The following is a 19,896-nucleotide window of genomic DNA, read 5'->3' as shown; positions in this document are numbered from 1 at the left end:
TGTCGTCAAAGTAAACGGCAGTTGGATTTAACAAATACATGTATTAGGAATGTTCCTACCGGCCCATGCAAAATATTTCATTAGAAAAATCTATTTTCACTTAGACACAACATTGTAAGTAAACGCAGCAAAATTTTCAAACCCGTTAGGACTGCAGAAGCCCATATTACTTTTGATGCAATGTGCCTGCGATAATGATAAAGGTGTATAGCTTCGATATCAGCCGATTGTTTGATTCATTAGGTCCTACTTGAAGTAAATAAAGTGTTTTCCAAATTTGTTTTTCGGAATTACTTCGACTATTTCTAAACTGGGATGTCTTCTAGACTTTTACTGGGCAGTGATCCTGATTACCCCAAAAAAAGCTTTCCCATAGCCAAGTCTCACTAGTACTTCTTTGCTAGCTCCATTCTGGCCTTGTCTCAAAGGTAAAGGGCTGAGTACGAGCGGTTCGAAGGGATTGAAAAAGGGAAAACATTACTATATGCATCGGCTATGTCATTTGTGTTCGAACCTTCACTAGAAGATCAAGGTGTCTCCACATTTAGATTTAAACAGGTTATTACTGTCCTATCTCGTGCACTACCCCCCTCCACTTTTGTTCATTAGGTAGCAAACTTAATTCTCTGATTCAGGGTGGCGGAAAGAGCCAAGGAGCATTGGAATTTGCTGTGAACGAAACCTGGGTCGAAGACGAGTTTTTTAGATTTAGCCACAGAGAATGCAGCTTCTTCTTTCGAAATTTCGTCATACTCACGTTCTTGCAGATGAAGCAAAAAAATAAAATAAACTCCAAAAGAAAGCTTATTTTGAAAATCAATTTCTATAAAAACTGATTACGTTTCGTATTACCTATGACGCCAACACTTTCTACGACTAACTGAAACGTGCAAGGATACGTGCAGTTAAAATTATCACATTAATGGAAGACACGCTATTGCACGTTTTCCGTTACACGGGTCGATGTTCGCTCGGTATAATCTATATCATAATTAATCTGATCAGATCAACACTGAAATCGTGTAAGAGAGTGTCTCATTAAAATTTTAAGTATACTCCTCTCTGAAAGACTCTTCTCTAAGTAATTTTATATGCCAAATACTATCGTCTATACATACAGCTCTGGAGCACATACACATGATCGAAGCGGGTAAACTGAAAAGAGTGTTTATGTGTCAATAAATGTCGATTATTTCCTGTCTCAGCTCAGAATTACTGATAAGTGGACAATTATTTATTACTATTGTTGATATTATGATTATTAAAAACACGCTTCCATAAATTACGTTGTAGAAAGCGTATTCAACTGTAGATATTTCGAAGCTTCGCTAAAACCCACTTACTCTATGTTAAATAATCTATCAGTTCTGTCAAAAACGATTCTGAGCTAGTAGAGCGTGACCGCTAGGTAAAAGAAACATTTCTCAAAAATCGGAGCTTTCAGTGTTGACCGTAGCATCGCCAAAATGAATCAAAATAAATATATTTTTATAATATATTCATAGTGTTATGCTTAAATAACGGCCAGCTTCGATTGGGGAATAGTATTGCTTTATTTTGGATGATAAATCACATGCTGTATACGTCGTATGAGACTTATGCAAAAGTTGAATAATAAGTTTTTCAAACTTCGAAAGGCGAACAGTTACAACGATGATTTGCGGAACGCGCGAACTGCCCTTCCGCTTTGCTCGTAGCCCCGCGCGACTCCTCCTATTAGAGAAAGAGAAAGAGATCCTCTGGTTACTCTGTCGCCATCGTCTTGCAAACTTTTTTTCATGATTTGGGGCAAGAAAGCCTGACATCAACTCTTGGTAGCGAACATAATTTTTAATAGCATCTATTTTCCACTCTTCAGTAACGCAAAGAAATGAAAATAGCACGGCCAACCTGTCGTCATAAGATGTTACTAGTATCAAGTCGGCTGAGCGTATCGCGGGAAGGTCACAGCTATATCATACAGTATAGAAGAAAAAGACGTATAGCTTAGCCGCTGATTCTACCTGTGTATGTGCTACCTTGGATGATCAGAACTGAAAAGAAACTTTGTTTTTGTCTTGGGTTGTCCTTTATCGAGCCGTGTAGCCAGCCACTAGATCCGCTGCCAAATATGGAACGTAACTTCAAAATTTCGCCTGTCTATATATATATGTATATGTATAGATTAATTCAGACGACGTAAATCTTCACACGGTAGTGGCGGGTGGGCTAAGATATACGCAAGGCCGTTTCGAATCGCTATGTGTAGTGCCAGTGCTCTTTTAAGAACCGAGGCTCTGGTGCGATGTTATTGTTCAAAGTTTATTATAAGATCTTTTCAGACGATGCTTATCCTAGACGTTGCGGGTGGAACTAGCTAGTGGTAGAAGAATCTGAGAACGATTGCAAGAAAAAAACAATGGGCCGATCTGCGGCCGACATTGTTTTCCTGCACCTTCGATAACGTGCACATTTCTGCTGCTTGCGAAGCCCAAAATATGGTAACTGGTTAACACGGGCAAGAAACAAGCTAGTGAGGTACAAGATGCCGCTGTCCTGGGTTCCGTTCTAAACTTCATGACCTCCGCTTCGGTCAGTCATAAACCTGCCACTGCCGCGGAGAGTCGGGCTATAGCTTGCTGTATTCGGGGTCTCTTTCGATTAGTATGTCACAAAGTCGTCTGGATACAAGATGACTTCGACTGACTTCCTTGGCCCCATGTTTGATTAGGGAAACCCTTTACAAAAATGGAGAATAAGAGCAGGCTCAAGTTGTCTCCGTGAAATAAGCTAATTGCTTATGTCAAGACGGGAGTTCGGCTATTTTGTTACTAACACTTGTTCTGTTCTGTTACAAAATCGCAGCGAGAAGGTCGAGCACATTCATAGGAACACGCACTTCAACCAGCGCGAGGTTGTTCCTAGACGCTGACATCGAAGGCTGCTTTGGAGTCGATTAATGTCACGTACAGTGTATTGTGCGGCGTCGCCAGTGCTGTTTTTACGTGAGAGGATCGCGCACACCGTTTCTGTAGAGTATTCTTTTCGGAGCGTTTATTGCTCCGTTGGGATGGCATTTACGCCCTCTAAGTAACTGGCCAGTTTCTTAGTCAACAAGCAGATGAGCGGCTTATAACAAACGCTTTTCTCTGCCATGATGATGGCGTTATTGGGTCATCTTTTCTTGCGATGGTTACTAACAGGGTAGTATGTTTCTACTGGATTGCGAATGTACCACCGTGTAGGCATTTATTAAATGGTGCCGTCCACCATGGTGCCATAACGACAGCGCATTTGAGGTGCCCGTCGCAGGCCCTATGGCGTCCGGTGACTTCTTTGCTGTGTAGGCTCCTAAAAACCTTGCATTTGTGCCAGCACTGTGAAGTTTCGTTGAAGGACGTCGCGCTGATTTCAGATCCTTTCTTCATATATGCGCCGAAATATAATATCACGCGTGTTATCGTATCCTTTTGCGCAAATATCTCCCAAAAGTGGTTTATGAGGGCCGAGGAGCTAATCCGGTAAACCACCGATCTGCTGTGATGCGTTACGTCCTGCATCGGCGATCAAACGGGTCTGCAGCCATTCAAAGTTATCGCTGCTTTTGTGACATACGTTTTTTGACAGATCGTTTTAAAAACAGAGGAAAAAAGGGTACACCGTAAGCCTAAAAGCCATCTTGGCTCTCCGTACAGGTCAATAACTCTAGTTAAGCTACGGCCTGTGCTTCCAGGGGGACAGAGAGCCTCTACTTTAGACTGGAAAATTTCAGCTAGATGCTGCATATTTGTTTTGCTATTCACCACGTCAGGTACAGGGAGAACTTCGTAGATGCGTTCCAGGATCTGGTTCTGGCCATCTAGACGTCACGACAGAGATTGGCGTTTGACAGTCTGTGCAAATGCTGCTTGAACAGTGAGGTTTATCGCTATCGGTATGTGAGCACGAATGCTCGCGCTGTCTGATAGTGCACTATCCCTGGCCTGAAATTTTCCCCTATGTTCGTCACAAATACATCGATAACCGAACTTCCTGAGAAAGTCGATGTCGAGGAAGGATTGACCACCCAGTAACCAAAGTCCGCAAGCATGTCTAGAAGGGTGGTAGTGCGGCTCGAGATTGGCGTTCAAGTCGCTAGCAATAACCAAAGAAGAGGCAAAATGACAGCTTTTCCAGTCCACTTGCCTGTAGTTTATCCACTAGCATATACATTGATTTGGAATCACCCGCTCGAATACAGCCTGCTACAAAACTTAGTCGACGGCCACGCAAAATAATGACGTTATGAGTAAAGAAAACTGACATGCCTCAACTTAGGGCAGCTTGGCTCGCTGTTTTGCATCGCTGCACAATGCACAGAATGGAAACGTGCCAAGTTCATCTTCATATACGATTGAAAACGCCCAAACCCAAAGCCTATTGATCTAAGCAGTATATCGTGCTGCGAAAATCTGTCTCTAGGAAAGCAATATCGTGGCCGATATATTTCCGTTCCATACATCCTTACCCCTTTTCCAAAGTATCGCTTTTACTCCAAATCTCCGCAAACATCCTAAGATAAGGGGACAATGATAATCCGCGGTCATGAAGCCTATAGAATATGGTGTGCGCAAATCAGCATTCCTTTCAAGCACTTGCAGGACGGTTTTAACGATTTTAGCAATGTGTGGTCCAGCATTTTGTTTTGTTTGCTTGGTCCTTGTCCTGGTTAGCCTTATTAATTGATCTACACACACATCTAATCTTATCGACCGTCTCAATTCTTTTTGTTGAGCATTTGTCTATATACGAGGCGGGTTCAACCCCGCCAAATGTAACTTATGATATTTTTTCGAACGAAGTTTTCGTTTAATCTTGAACTTGGGCGAACCTCTCAGTTCTTTTCTTTAATTTGATGTTGAGATATCGCTTTTCATTACTTGTAATAATTCTGTAAAGAAATCTGTTATTATCATTGCGTGTTGCTTGGTAAAAACGTAATAAGAAATCGTCTCCACTCAATTGACGGAGCAGTCAGATTCCTAATTTTTTTGGTAAACACCGCCAAATGAAAACGGCTAATGACGACCGCATAGAAGCAGCTTGTATCCTAGATGTTCCTTTAAAGGCGTCTTCCAATGGTTCCCTGTCAACCTCAGACTGATTTCGTCGATCGAAAGGAGCTGTATCCTAGAAAGCTAAGATGTTATTTTTGGTTTCAACAAACCACTTCTAAGTAGTCCTTTTAGGGACGAAATTCATGCCGTGCACAACATAAATATCTCGCTACTTCGGTAGCTCTTTGACTCTGGAAAGGTTGAAGTAAAGTAGCCGTCAAAAGTGTGCCTTTTTCAAATTTGAAAGATCTACCTTTTAATACAACCTGCAGTAAACGCGCATAGTACTAATATAAGTGATATCAAACACTGTGCCCTTTTGTGGTTATAAGTAACATAGCTTCCTTGCCCTTTCACTTTGATTGCCATGAATCGGCCTCGCACCGTGATGATGTGATGAAATCGGCTGTTCACTCGGCCTGTTGTACAGATCAGTCCTTTTTTTTGAAGACGAATAGCGCCACCACCAGCATCATCACTGAGCACCATCTATATATACCCCATTGCATATGTTCTTTCTCTTCTCCTATATATATACACGTATGGGCCGTACTACAAAGAGATAGATTAGCTACCCTATGGCCTTGTCGTCTGCTAGCTCTCTCGCTTGCGTGCTCGTTCTTAATCTGTGCACTTGCCTTCGCCTGCACCTTCGTTTGGATCCGATTGTATAAAGCAAACTAGAACACTGTGGGCATTCGAGAGGGTGCCAGCCGCGGCGGCAACTGCAAAGACGAACCACATATATCCACAGATATGTGAACGTACAGTGAAGGACTCTATAGCAGCGAAAACCGCGGAGGAATAGATGGAACGATGAACAGCAAAACGTCAGATGCTTTCTGTCCTCTTTCTTTCTGTCTACGCTCTGCGTTACTCTTTGTCGTTATTTTTTGGCACATAACAACTACAAAAAACGAAAAAGACTTTTTAGGACTAACGCTGCAATATCGATAGCATCTAAATGCCGTGAGTCCTATGTAAAACCGGAACTGCCAATACGTCGGCCGGCCTACAACTGCCGATACTAGAGTTGTGTACTATAAGTCGTACTGCTTCTGCTGATCATTTTGTACGGCCGCTTTCTCCTATCATGTTATATTGCTACATCACATACAAACAATGATGCATAAATCTGAACAGAGGGAGAATACAACCGCTGGCGCTTTCGGCATCGGACTACTGTTTTGTTGTTATTATTGTTTACTTTGCGTACACGGTGTGTCTGCCTAGACAGTATAGACAGTGTAGTGCCCGTAGCGCAGAGCAGTGTACATTATTTTGCTCAAATTTCCTGCTTGAGAACCTATTCGGCACACACGGTCAGTGGGCTTCAGCATATCATCCTCCTTCTTATATTTACTTCAGATTGACTAAAAGAGAGCCTTACACTGCGTCTGCCTATAACTAGGTCTTAAAAGCAGTATTGCTAAATAAAAGAAGATGTAACTCATTCAGGCACGACGCGCCATCGTAGCGCTAATGGTTCCATATCGTAGCGGGGGTATCGATCATTTGTGTTAAGCTTATATTCATCAAACATTTGTCTATCGAATAATGTAATGAAGATACTGTGTGATTACTCATAAATACGATACATATTTCGCAATGAACGAAGGCCGAATTATGCAAAAAAAGTACGTAGCACAATGACACGAAATACTTTTCGTAAAGCCGATATTTCGAGACACGCATGCCAGGCAAAATGTGGCAACAGAATGTTACTTCCGATGTGTGATTCCTTCTATGAGTTTACGTTTAGTGGTCTAAAAGATTTGCCGCCTAATCAAAACGTCTTTAAGGCGGACTGCACCACTTTTTAGTCGTTCCGGTAATGCTTTAGCCCTTTGATGGTCTTTTGAGTCCAGGAGAACATTATAACAAAATCTCCTGAGATTAATAAATGTCTACATGCTTAGGCGTAGGCCAATGATCCTGTGATCGCGTCACATTAGCCAAAGATTTGTCGAGGACTCGATTTTGGCAAAAGAGCAAAGAGCAGAGTAAAAGAGTACGAACAAAGAAGGGCAACTGCCGTCTGCTTTGTTGAAAGGTAACAGAAACAGCATGTAGACGACGACCGGCGGCCGACAGATTCAAAACACGAGATAATGTTCTATAGAATACAGAACTTGTTGATTTAAAGCAAGCGCGTGTGACGGCCAGTAGCACATGAGGAACAAGCTAGCTCATCCATATACACGACGGATGGCCGTATAAGGCCCACAGGCAAAGGGAATTAAAAGCTCTCTTTTCTTTTTCTAATAGCACCACGTCCTGAAGCGATGTGCGGCATTAGTGCCGCTACCTGTAACTTTTGCTAAATACCAGAATCTTGTTGAAAAATCTATGCCTGATGTGCGCTAAGCCAACCAGCCTTTGAACTAACCATAACTGCTGCATAGATCCACCTATACGACTGATAAATAGCTCCGCGGTAAGCTTAGTGTAAATCGTACTAGCTTTCTCAAAAAGCCACCGTCAACATTTCATGTAAGGCTACATTAAAGTTTCAAAAGTTTCATGCTAAGCTAGGACGATCAAACACTATTCAGCATTATCCGGTTACGTAAGCTCGCTAATACCTATAACAGATCAATAGCGTATGTTAGGGATCAGGACAGACCATCCTCCATGTGACGTATAATATAATCGACACACTTCCATGCTGTGCTATTTTTCTTCCCGAAAAGTATGTATTTCTTATCCCACAAAAATTAACACAGTTTTAGTCGGACCAAAAATACGTTATTTTACTGCCTATTAGAGTGAAGAATCGATAAAACGGAGCTAGCCGTATGTGAAATAACTTTGGCCAGACTTGGGCTTGAATATTTATCATACGCTTCTTCTAGGTGTCTTCAAAAACCGAATTTTTCCGAACTTCATTTATCGCTTTGCTCTATCTACTACTTGTAGTTTTCGTCCGGCCTTCGTGATCTTTTTATTGTTTCTTGTCATGCAGCTCCTCGACGGGTGGTTGACAAACATTCAGCTAAGCGGTTGAATGTTTGGTGGTAGACAACTGAATGGTTAACGTAGAAAAGCGAAAGTTAGCTCAAGCTGACAGATATCGCCCATCCACGACCCCGATTTTTTTCGTTCTCCCTCGGCGAACAGTACAACCATCCTTGTCTGTCCCTACATTTATAGTTCTTGCTATTTCTTTAACGTTTTTTTGTTCTGCCCCTTCGTCTTCTAATTCACATCTCGCCCATTTTCATGTACTTGAGTTTTACCCGCTAGCTTTATTTCTTCGCTAACCCCAAAGGTCAAGTCTCTTAGAGGAAGGTAACGTCGAGATTGCTATTTCCTTTTGTTAATCTAGTGGGCTGCACGGCGATAAAAGAGCTCGCTAGCGATCGATCTACTGTTGAGGCCCCCGGTAGGATAGGCCAAATGGACCGCCCGTCCGCTTGATTTTTTCTCGTAACTTGAAAAAGATGCTGCAGTGAATAGGATTGATTGGCCTTCCATAGGATACGCAGCTAGCTATTTCGACTTACTTCAAATCTTCGGAGATACAAGGTCTTCAAAGACACGAGGTTTTCAAAAAGAATGGTCGGTCGGCTTTGCTAATACGGTTTTATTCCAACGAAAGCTACCGCCGCTGAGCATCAGCATGCTCAGGCTCTCTTCTCTTTTAAGTTTCATTGCCTTCTCTACAGTGTGGGGGTGACCCGACACTCAAAACAACCTTTTCGACTCCTTGCCTTTTTTACACACTTTATGCGGTCTTCTTTTTTGGCAAATCCCGTTGTACTTCTGTATTCTATCACCTTCCTTCTCCTTTCACAATCTGGTGTGTTTTGAGCTTTGAAGGAATGAAAGAGATTCTTCAATGAGAATCTCCGGGAAAAGGCGAACGACGAAGTCGATAGCTTCAAAGGTGCCAACCAAACGTTCAAGGGGCCTTATTACAGATAAAAGAGCTGTCATCCGTCCTTCTCCACTCAACAATAAAGAAGAATCCCTTTCTTCTTTCACTTTACTTCTCTTTCACTCACATTCTTCAGTCTTCTCGGTCCTAGAGGCCGCTCGAATACCTCTAACGCGGGTTCCTGCAACATCCGGTTGCAACTTTTCTTCTTCTTCCTATTATTATTACTATTACCGTTATTATTGTTATACACGACCAGTTTGCCTTCTTCTTCACCTACCGAAAAAGGGACACTCATACACAGTTACTCAAAATAGACCTATCGTGTCCCATATGCTATTAGCATCCCATCTTATCCCATTTCACGGATCGAACAAAACTTGATCAGATCAACAAAAAGATGGAATCGACTGAAGCAACCGTTTTATGAGCAGCACACATCGTCTGATCGCTGCTCGCAGGTGGCACGAAAAGGAAACTAGGTAGAAGGAAAAAGCGAGGGCAAGAAGAAGACGACAGCACACCAACCAAATCGGCGGCTTCCACTCATACATCGTTCAGAAATGAAGACATCGTAGTCATGGAAGATGGGTAGCTGAAGAGGTGGCTGACAAAAACACCTGACGCAACGTAGCGGTGCGGGTTGCAGCGCTATTGTTGGAGTACTCTCCTACAGATTCGACTCACCGGTCACCTTTCTGCCAAACGATATGGTAATCTGATGATTAGAAATGCAAGAAGTCAAAAGTAAATGAAAATAAAGTGAGCAAAGGCGCGCTTGTACGGGACATGACCGACTGACTAAACGGTAGATGCAACCGTAATTCTTGAAATGAGACAGCGGCTGGGAGGTTGCAAACGTGGGCGACCTGAGCGCCCGTCTGTCTTATTATGTACAGCGTGATAACGGACCTTTACGTTGTGTTTATTATTGTTAGCAGCTACGTGAAGAACGACTACGGATAGGCGGATGGGCTGGAAGACAAGCCGGATCCTTTTTTCTGTACCCCTGTAGAGTTAGTGTTGCTTTGAGAATGTTAGTGAGGAAGTTGGTTGGGCTGGGGTTTAGTGGCTTCCCTCTGAGCCATAAACGACTGCTCTTTTCATGAGAGACGGCCTGTTCTAAGGTGCGAGCGGGCCGAGAGCCGAAGGACGTGGAAGAGAACGAAGGATACCGTAGGCGTGCACAGAGAAATAGAACTTGGGACACAACTAGGGAGAAACAAGATGCGGGTGTAGCTGAGTCGAACGAGAGTCGTCCGCAAATGGAAGCGAAAAAGGAGGAGGGTAGTCGTAAATGCAGGAAACGACGGGAGGAGAACAGCAAAAAAAAAAAAGAGGGAAGCTATGTTTTTTTAGGGGGAGGCAAATAAATGGTGGTCAGGCAAGTAAGCAGGCAGACGCTACCTTTTCTTACCCCGCTACTGTTGTATGCTCAGGCCTAATTCAAATTATTTATTTGTATCACTTATATGATGCATACACATAAGCAGTACCGTTGCATAATAAAATGCTTCTAAAAACGAATACTGTATCACGTTAGGAAATACTGCGCCATCTTGTCTACCTTTTTGTTCTGCGCTGACCAATTTTACGGCCATTCTCGGTTAGATAAGCTAGTAGTAATAAGCGGTTAGTAAGAAATCAACAGATCATGGGTGAAATGGTTATCACCAAGACTGAAATATCACTCTTATATCAGCAATAGGAGAAACTTAACGTAATGACAAATTGTTAAGTAAAACTTCCACAAAGCCTTTAGGCGCAATACAAAGAATGTCATAAGTAGATCCATACAGACCTTGGATAGATCATAAATCAAAATAGTCGGCTGAATAATGCAACAAGGAAAGTATTATGAAGCGGTTTCGCCACATGGTAAGCGCAACGTAAGCAAGACAATGTATATAATAAGAATAGTCCTTAACTACCTCACATAATCTAGGTACATGCCTTATATCAAGAGAGGTAAACTTGCATCTTCACAAGTACGTAATTACTATTTAAGAAGTGTCAGGCCCTTACGCAATATGGGATATGACAATCATAGATATGATCTATAGTAAATAAAATTTTCTCGAAATATACTATAAATGCATTATAATTTTGTTACTATACCTTTCCTTCTACACAAGTGATAAAATATTGTAATTATATAAACTATAAATAGAATATTATGAATAAACATTTGTTGAAACATACCGTGATTTTTTCCACTCACAGTCCTAAGCGGATATTTTTGATTGAATGGTTTTATCGGTTTTACCGGATCGGGCTTTCGAGTATGCGAGTAGATGTAAAAAAAAAAAAAAAAAAACTAGGTTTGACATAATCACCAAATATACACAATCTAAAACAAGCAATTAGCATATAGCTGGAACTTGACTATACCAATTATCTCATCACTAAGTAACAATTAAGAGGCCGCAGCTAGCTGACAATTATATGTCGAAGTATATATGAACTTGAAGACACTTGAACAAAGCTTCATAATTATGATAATACATTCTATCGAAAATGGAGAAATAGGCTTGACACTCTAGCTAGCGAAGCTGTCTGGCTTTCTATGCTAGAAACATATAAAAAGTGCGGGAAGCGAAAACGGAAGAAATATTGCCCGAGCTGCCCTGCGCTTAGCCGTCCTCGTGGCATTTTTGCCCGCAGGAAACTTTTTCTGTCTCTTCCTTTGTAGCATATTACGTGGACCTCATGCAGGCCCACGGAAATGGCAGACGCATGTGCCAAAGTGGAGACGACACGTCACTTTGTGTGAGGACGTCTATGTGCAAACGCAGGATAGTCTATTTCATTGTTGTTACCAGCAAGATAAAAACCTAAAGAAATAGTATTTCAAGTAGATCTGTGTGTCCTTTGTTGTACCTGCGTGGCAAACAAAGATCTAGATTATGTTTGCCATCTACGAAGAACTGAATTGCGTATTATTCTTGTTATAACGAAATCATTAATTTTACAAAAATAAAGCATGCTTTGTATTTGGGACAATAGCGCGCAACTGTACATTGCGATGCTTACTGAAAGCAACGCCCTATAAGACAACAAACATTTTACTAAAATGCTACACGATAGCATTCTAAAACAACACACGCAGCTTCAAATATTAGTTGTTCAATATAGTGATGGCCTACTAACCTACTAGGCCGGCATGAGAAGCATCCTTATGCATCGTTTTTTGTCGAGTTTTTATTTTCGTTTCGACTTACCTCAAACGTTTTCTAATTCATCTATGCATCGCAATCCTTACGTTACCGTCAACGTAACTCATATACCATTTACATTAAAGTTAGGCAAGCCGTTTTCTTAAATTTGACGAAGGATCAAAGAGCGCATAGTCTAGCGCAGAGTCTTTGCCAGTCCTTGCGAGCACCACTGATCATATCATCTTCAGCATCATATTAGGTGGCGGTGCGTAAGGATTACATATCAGCGTTCACTAGAAACGATGGTCCATGCTGTACGTGCCTTTCGGAATCGGCATTATTTAAAGGACGAGACGAAGTCCTAGCACGTTTTCAATTCATCCATCTATTCAAATAGACTCGTACATCGGCAAGGTAGCAGCTTACCCCGACCATTCTACTACGACTGCGCGAGAAAGGTTATGCTAATGCAGACCAGAAACAAAGCTGGGTTCGCTCAGAAGTAGAACGTTGCTTGCCCTCTTCCTATTTGCCATCTCTTTCCTTGTGTCATAATCGAAGACTCAGTAACGGTATCTGCACGTAAATAATAACCCAATCAACGCTGACACTTCGAAGTCGTAGGCTTCATTGGTTAATAGTTATTCCAAGTTGGAAAGATTCGGACGGCGTCGTTGGGAGGCAACGAATGTAAGCACCCCTCCGTAACTAGTATGCATCTATATGTACATACATATGTTCCGTATAGAAAATAAAAGCATAGACGCAACAGTCTACAGCTCCAGCGTTGGTCAATGTGTGAAACAAATCGAATGCCAATCCGAATAGTGTTGAATGGATTAAAAGAGTGAAGGAGGCTGTATGGGCCTGATTGAATTACACATTATACCTTGTCCGTTTTTATAGAAGTAGCACTTCAGAAGTTCACCGATACCGATATTCGCTTCGCCGTGTGTATTATGTATTTAGGTCGTCAGGTTATTGCAGGGCACGGATGACCTCGATTGGCCATGTGGAATGAACGTCTGCTTAGTCACTTCTCTATTTGGACATAGTTGCTATGTATCAGCAAGCTACAGTGACGACTGTGAAGTATTTTCAAATCACTATATCACCCATCATCGTCATAGATCTCTTCAACTGTAGTACAACTATCACTTAGTTCGAATATAAATAGATGTACTTAAGTTAATTATCATGAAGGTAGGCTAATAACTATAATGAACTAGAGGAAAATACGTTTCTTTTCCACAGTACATTTTTAGTTAAATGAGTGATTAATTAGTTATTGATCTGAGAAGGCAGTAGAAAAATGGTTGATCCTCATAATCCAGAAGGATAGGGAAAGTTTGTCTGTAATTAGCAGCGTCTCTGCCGATTTACGATCGTCATAGTAATTGACTAAGTCAAATAAAGATTAGAAAGTAGTTTTTCACGGCTGTATACATGGGTATAATTGTTTGTTGAAGTTTATATAGTTTTGTTTGTCTAACTCTAATCAAAGGACGATGACGAAATAGCCAATTGGCCTTTCGAAATCTTCATGCATTTATCAGGCACGTGGTGATGTGGATGGCTACTTGCGTAGGTAGAGATATCTGTTTTGTTTTGTTTGCACTCGGTTCGAGGTTGTTGTCATTGAGCCTCATTCAATTGTCACCTCTCTGAGCGTCGCGCTGTTTTCGACTAGTTGTCCTGGTTTTCCTGCTGGACTGCCTAGGACTCTGCTGTGACACCAGCCTGTCGCCGCATCAGCAACACGGACAGCAATGGAGACAATTTTATTGTAGCAGAAACGCACCACAATTGACTTTGATAAAAAAAATATACACTTTTCACATTCACTAGCTGCCTTTATGGGTGTCGCCTGTCTGGGCATATAGGCACAAACTCATTTGCTCGCTATTGCCTTCGTAAGGCTGGAAACGGATGGAATAAACTAACGATGAAAGGAAGACAACCAGACGCATGGCGCCGTCTTTCCACAATGCCAGCAGCAGAAATAGCCGCATTCGGTCTGGTCGTGTCAGTCGTCTACAGAATTCAACTAGAATCTGCCACATTTCCGGTCCAGCCAAACTTTGACTCTGGAGCAGTTATCAGCTAATGCCGTTTTGTCAGCTCTGTCATTTAAGCTATACAAATCTCTTGTGCTTGCAGAAATTCTCAAAAAAGAGGAACAACAAAAATATCTCGTCCTATTTTCCTGTTTGATAATGATTGGCTTGACCTCCATGACCGTTATTCCACCCGACTTTGAATTTTCTTCCTTTGAGGCACTGCGGTGACATTCTGACTGTACAAGTAACTCATATGAATAAAAGACATTATTCTTTTTATATATCCCGATTGCATCGACAAGACGAGAAGCTCAAAGTCAAACGAGGATTCTCGAAAGCTCAAAAGCCTTGAAATTGCCATAGGAGTTGAGCATTGCGTCATCGTTGTCGTTCCATATAGAGGGCTTATCCAACTGGGTAGCCCATAACCGATCCAAGATATGTTCATAATTATGGCAGAATAGAAGAAAGCATGACTACAGCGGTAAATGTACTAAGAAATATCGTTCACGCTCTAGCCAATGAATTTTCAATGTCGACGTTCCACAAGTTCCGGTAGTGCGCGCTTGCTGGACTTATAACTTACTTTCAATGGTTTTTAAAGCCTCGTTGGCTGGCGACCGGACAAACGAGCAAGGCGGATGAATCTGAAAAAAAAGCGATTCCATTTTTATGTCCGGCTAAACGTTGTTTCAGATAGAACCTCGGACGCAAAACAGATTGCGTCTGTCTCAGTTTGCATCTCGAAGTTAACACGTATCCTAAGGATTTGTAAGTAGGTACGTCAACATTGAACTATAACTGAGCGATGACTCTGTAATCAATGATGTAATTATTTCACGGTCATAATGTAATTATCAATACTGTTTTTATTGTTCTCGTTCAACATCAGATAAACCGCTATTTGTTGAGTGACAAGGATTTTAATGTCTTGCAAATTTACTGCGCAGGCTTCGTAAAGTGTCATTTTTGGAGAGAAGTACGTATATATATATATATATATATATATATAAGTTGAGGGTAAAAAGCAAAAAAAAAGTGATTGGGAGGAACGCAACATTTAAAAGGGTCTAAGATTACCACTGCAGTAGCGTGCTTCGAACCTGCCTAAACCATGAACGGAGACGGGGTGCTTTCATAGTTGACTTCTTAGCTAGTTTGGTAGACACGCCTGCTGCGCTCTTAGTATGCTCCAAAAATGGGTTGCGCGCCTAGGGGCGGTGAAGAGGGATAAGGAAACGTAAAGTTGCGTTCTTATCCTCATTGACGCTGGTCGAAAGTACTACGAAACAGTTTTAGTAGTGGCGCCGGTCTCCTTTCTTTGCTCCGCCGCACTGTCGGTTCATCAGATCACCAGTGTTACTGATTAAGTCTCCAAATCGGATAGTGACAGCCGTCGACCCGAACTATGCCGACTACCGTCGTCGCTGCTGTCACCCATTCACTTCAGCGTATTCTGTTCGTTGTCAGAAGAGCACTGGTAAGCAGCTGTGTAGCAGCAATATCATTCTAGAAAAAAGCGGTCGGACGGCACCGTCATGCGCTGTATTGTGGATCGGTCGTCTGGAGCGTCTAACTCGTAGCACTGCTGCTACCGTTGCTATAGAAATGCTATAGAAATAGGGGCCAAAGCCTGAGAGGTACCAACGCTTGTGACATTGGGTTGGGTCGGCATAATAGACCTCTCCTCATATCTTTGCTATCTTTTGTGCTTCCTGGATATCTGGTATCGGAAATGCGATGCAGGATTCGCGGCCGCCGACTCATAGGAGCTAGCTTCAAGCGGCAAAACCAGTAGCAAGCGAGGCCGTTGAGGCCGGGGTTGACAAAGGGGGTCACTGCTGTGCAACCGTACTGTAGTGAAACTGGCCGCAGCGATCTACTGGCCCATATGCTCGAATCGTTAGACCTTATGCTTTCTCCAGCCATCGCTACAAACACCGCTACGGCTACTATCATTGCACCAAAAAATAATGGTCACTCCAACATTAGACTTTAGTTTTCCATGTCCCTGTGTATCAGCCGCCCATAAAAAAGGCCTTTGGTAAGTTGTCCCGAGAACGATCTAGTATTGGCAACTGGTAAAGGCAGACTTACGCACTAGTGCTAAATGCCCAACTCAAATGGATGGTGAGTACGAGCCTTTTTTAAAAGGGTGGGACATACACTTTGAGAAAGAAGAGAAATAGGATGTCTAAATGATAGCGATTAAGTAGCAAACAAACAAAGTACTTTTTAGTTGGTTAAAACAATGCTGACTCGCATGGGCTGATACAGGCGCCAGGGCCCTACATCAGTATATTTCAACATGTGAAATACGTGAAGACATCGAACCTGTGGACGTCGGTAAGAAGGAGACCCGTGGACGTCTCGAGGTACGCTCATAAAAGTACTTTAGCACATTTTGCGCATACATGAATCGTTGAGCACGAATGCACGAGACCTATGTGTAGGATTCTAACACAACACGTAGATGCCTTATGTTATACAAAGTAGAGGAGTTCTTATCGAGCGGTATGTTTGCTGATACATTATGTTAGCCAAGTTACATAACTGCAAAACACAAATTATCTTAATTGGATCTTCCTCGCCATAGTAGTTGCTTTATGAAAACTATCCAGGAAGTTACTGCCATAGTATTTAAAATAAACAACTGGTGATAAAGGAAATACATTGCTTTTGCATCAGGTTTGAACTTCGACAGGTTGAATATGTTAAGAAATGTGACAACAAATAATCCTAGGTGGCGCATTAACTTTTCTGGCGATGAAGAACTAATATTCGTTTCCGGAACTTGACATTCGGATCAAAACTTGTATAAAGAAGGTCTTTACTAACAACGTCACGTGTACAGGCATATATTGAATATAATCTATTCAATCTCATACGCTATAAGACTTTGACTTTAACAGAAATCTATTGAAGTTGACTCCTACGCTATAAGCTCAGCGCTTTTTATACTGCTGATTCGTCAATAGCAGTACTGCTTTTACAAAAGATAACAAACGCGCCCACTCAGGGCAAAGCTTTAAAAATTAAGGCTGCTATAGCTAAGGTCTCATGTAGCATAATCGACCATGAAATTTTTGCTATTCTTTACGGAAGGTTTAAAGTCAACGGTTCTATAGTGTTATTTGTAAGGATGAGGTGACTTTTAAAAAAATGACTATGTATTTCAGTGTACGCCGAATTATAACATAGCTAAATACTACTTACTCACCGCTTCTTACGTATATATTTATGCCGTTTAGTTCCTGTTATATACGATCATGCATATATGTTTCCATAATAGTGGCCTTTTTCTGAAAATCTCGACGCAGTCAGACGATGTGTAGTTCATCTTACATCAGTATAACTTTGTTTCGTTCGACAAATGTCTTCTCACACAATGAACTTTCCCGTCCGAATGTCACGATGTTTCTGTATAAACCGGACTTGTCTGCCTCGGGCAAGTCTGAGTGCACTTGACAACAACAACAACAACTGTAGCTGGCTGACCAATTTCAAGGTCTCCTTTGTCTAGCAGCTTTCTATTGCTCTACCTTTCAACCTGAGACAAACCTAGGATACTTCGTATCCTGTTAACTCCAGCCTAGTGCACAAGCAACTCGTGCGTTCCGACAATCGACAAAATACTGCTAACGCTTTGGAGTAGTCAAATTCCACCCCAATGATGTTCCTGTCCTTCACTTAGGGGGTTACCATACCTTTTTCGCTCGAGAACACTACTCTCGGCCAACATCGGACCCCTCCCCTACCCCCTACTTATTACTGCTTCCGCTCTCACCCAAGAACTATGGCCGACTGCCCGTTGAATTTGGCGACGGCGGTGGGTGGAGCAGTCAAAAGAGAGACAAAAAGCATAATCGAATTATAGATGTTTCCAGTTCGCGAGTTATTACTGGAAAGTCAACACACACACACACACACACACACACACACACACACACACACACACACACACACACACACACACACACACACACACACACACACACACACACACACACACACACACACACACACACACACACACACACCAATAGTTAGTAGGCGATCCCTTTTAAAACCTCGTTTACCGTGTTTTTCTACGCTGTACTCACTCTTGGTGCCATTTTACTTTGATGTCCGTATCATTTTATCTGGCGAAGACGAACAGATGAGCTTATTTTAGCGTAGCCAACCGGCTGCTGCGTACTTGCCATAAAAATTACGCTTGTGGCAGCTTAACCTTTCCAACCTAAAAGCAAGATAAAGATTTACTGAAGGGCAAAGCGGCTATACAAGTCGGTTTTGATTTTGGCATTACTTTTACGAGATCACTTATAACTGCAACAAACTTGTAGTAAAATGGTAGCTACAGCGTACCCAGCTCCTGGGCAATTTTAGCGCCGTGTCTACGGTTCTTTTCCATGGTCTTTAAATCTGTTTGTTGGAAACACCATCACAGCACACAACTTTGTCGAATTACGCACTTCAGCCGCGATCCATCACCTCCCAATCCCCCCATTAAGCCATCTGACGTCACACACTACGGTTTGTTGTGACAACATTCGTTTTTCCAAGGCTTTCTCTGAAGATTATTGTGGCCTTTGCGTCCGCAAAGGCTGAAAAGGTCTGAAAAAGCTGCAGCTGAGGCAATCGCCGAACGTCTCTGGATACATATAGATGGGTTACAAAAGTCTCGATCCCAACGATTCGTTGTTAAACACTCTAGCTTTGATTAAACAACAAGTCATTCACATTTACCTAGTACAACAAAGTCAAAGATGGGTGTTTTTGAAGATAGTCAAATTAACGGAAGTAGGGCAAACCGATTTTGCCTACTGTTTAAACGTCTTAAAAAGCTGCTACGCAAGCTTTCGTTTCATTTCTGTTAGATTTTACTATAATTATGAGTAGTGGCCAGTCCCCTTAGCTACCTTCTCAATTATATGGTGATTTACAGCTATATGTTACTTGAATCAAGTTGGCTTTTTCAAGTTGATTGAAAAAAATTTGATTAGACTGTTCGTATGTACGCTATTATCTTGAATGTCTGTCTAATTGCTGGGAGGTAGTTTCAAAGAAAGGAACAGGTGCTGTTTTTTCGACGCGGTCACGACGACCATAAATCGTCACGTTGCTTCGCCTTTCGCCAGGACCTTTACTCAAACATCTACGTTGAAGATTACTGCCATTTCCCGTGTGCTTTTTGCATCGAAGGTCTAACTAATGATGTAGACTTGCTTCGGCATTACAGAGAGCCTTGTGCAGACAACCGATACCGCCAGGTTACGTTTAACTTCCGTGGAGAGCAGACGTAAGGACTCACGGGCTAATAAGCAAGCACCGTGCTCCTGAACGCCCATTCACCGTCACAATGCGACCATCCCGAAGGCAGAGGTCGCTAACCCTCCACAACAATCATGCACATACACACCCATAGAGATACATGGTATTCAGGAAGACGTCGGACGAGTGCATGAGGCTTTCTGGGTGGTCTCGATTCCTGTTGCTCTAAATGGGTCAGGCCAACTGTGAAGTCCGCTAGGGAAGCGCTGCCTAGAACGGATCCGAACGCGTAACTGCGGATAGAAATTTTATCATTTCTCGTTTAGTAAAAACACGTTTACATCTATATGAGGAATAGCACGAAAACCACATCTGTGCTGCACCACCCTCGAATGACGGAGTGAGCCTACTAATTCAATTTTTTTTAATTTGCATGAAACTCTGGCAAG

The 19,896-nt window shown here is 42.1% G+C and overlaps 1 long non-coding RNA gene across 4 annotated transcripts in view; it reads right to left on the bottom strand.

Moving 5' to 3' along the window:
- The window catches only part of LOC111246901 (uncharacterized), a 96,418-nt gene that overhangs the window by 15,955 nt on the left and 60,567 nt on the right, over positions 1 to 19,896 (bottom strand). For 3 of the 4 annotated variants that reach the window (XR_015324544.1, XR_015324543.1, XR_015324542.1), the window contains one exon: positions 14,760 to 14,820. This is a non-coding gene — a long non-coding RNA (uncharacterized LOC111246901). Of the gene's footprint in view, positions 1 to 14,759; positions 14,821 to 18,276; positions 18,414 to 18,541; positions 19,741 to 19,896 lie in introns of all 4 variants that reach the window. The other variant, XR_015324541.1, reaches the window with a different exon arrangement.

This window comes from Varroa destructor, unplaced genomic scaffold, assembly GCF_002443255.2.
Source record: "Varroa destructor unplaced genomic scaffold, Vdes_3.0 BEIS01000003.1, whole genome shotgun sequence".
NCBI lineage: Eukaryota > Metazoa > Arthropoda > Arachnida > Mesostigmata > Varroidae > Varroa > Varroa destructor.
This window is presented reverse-complemented; position numbering and strand designations above follow the sequence as displayed.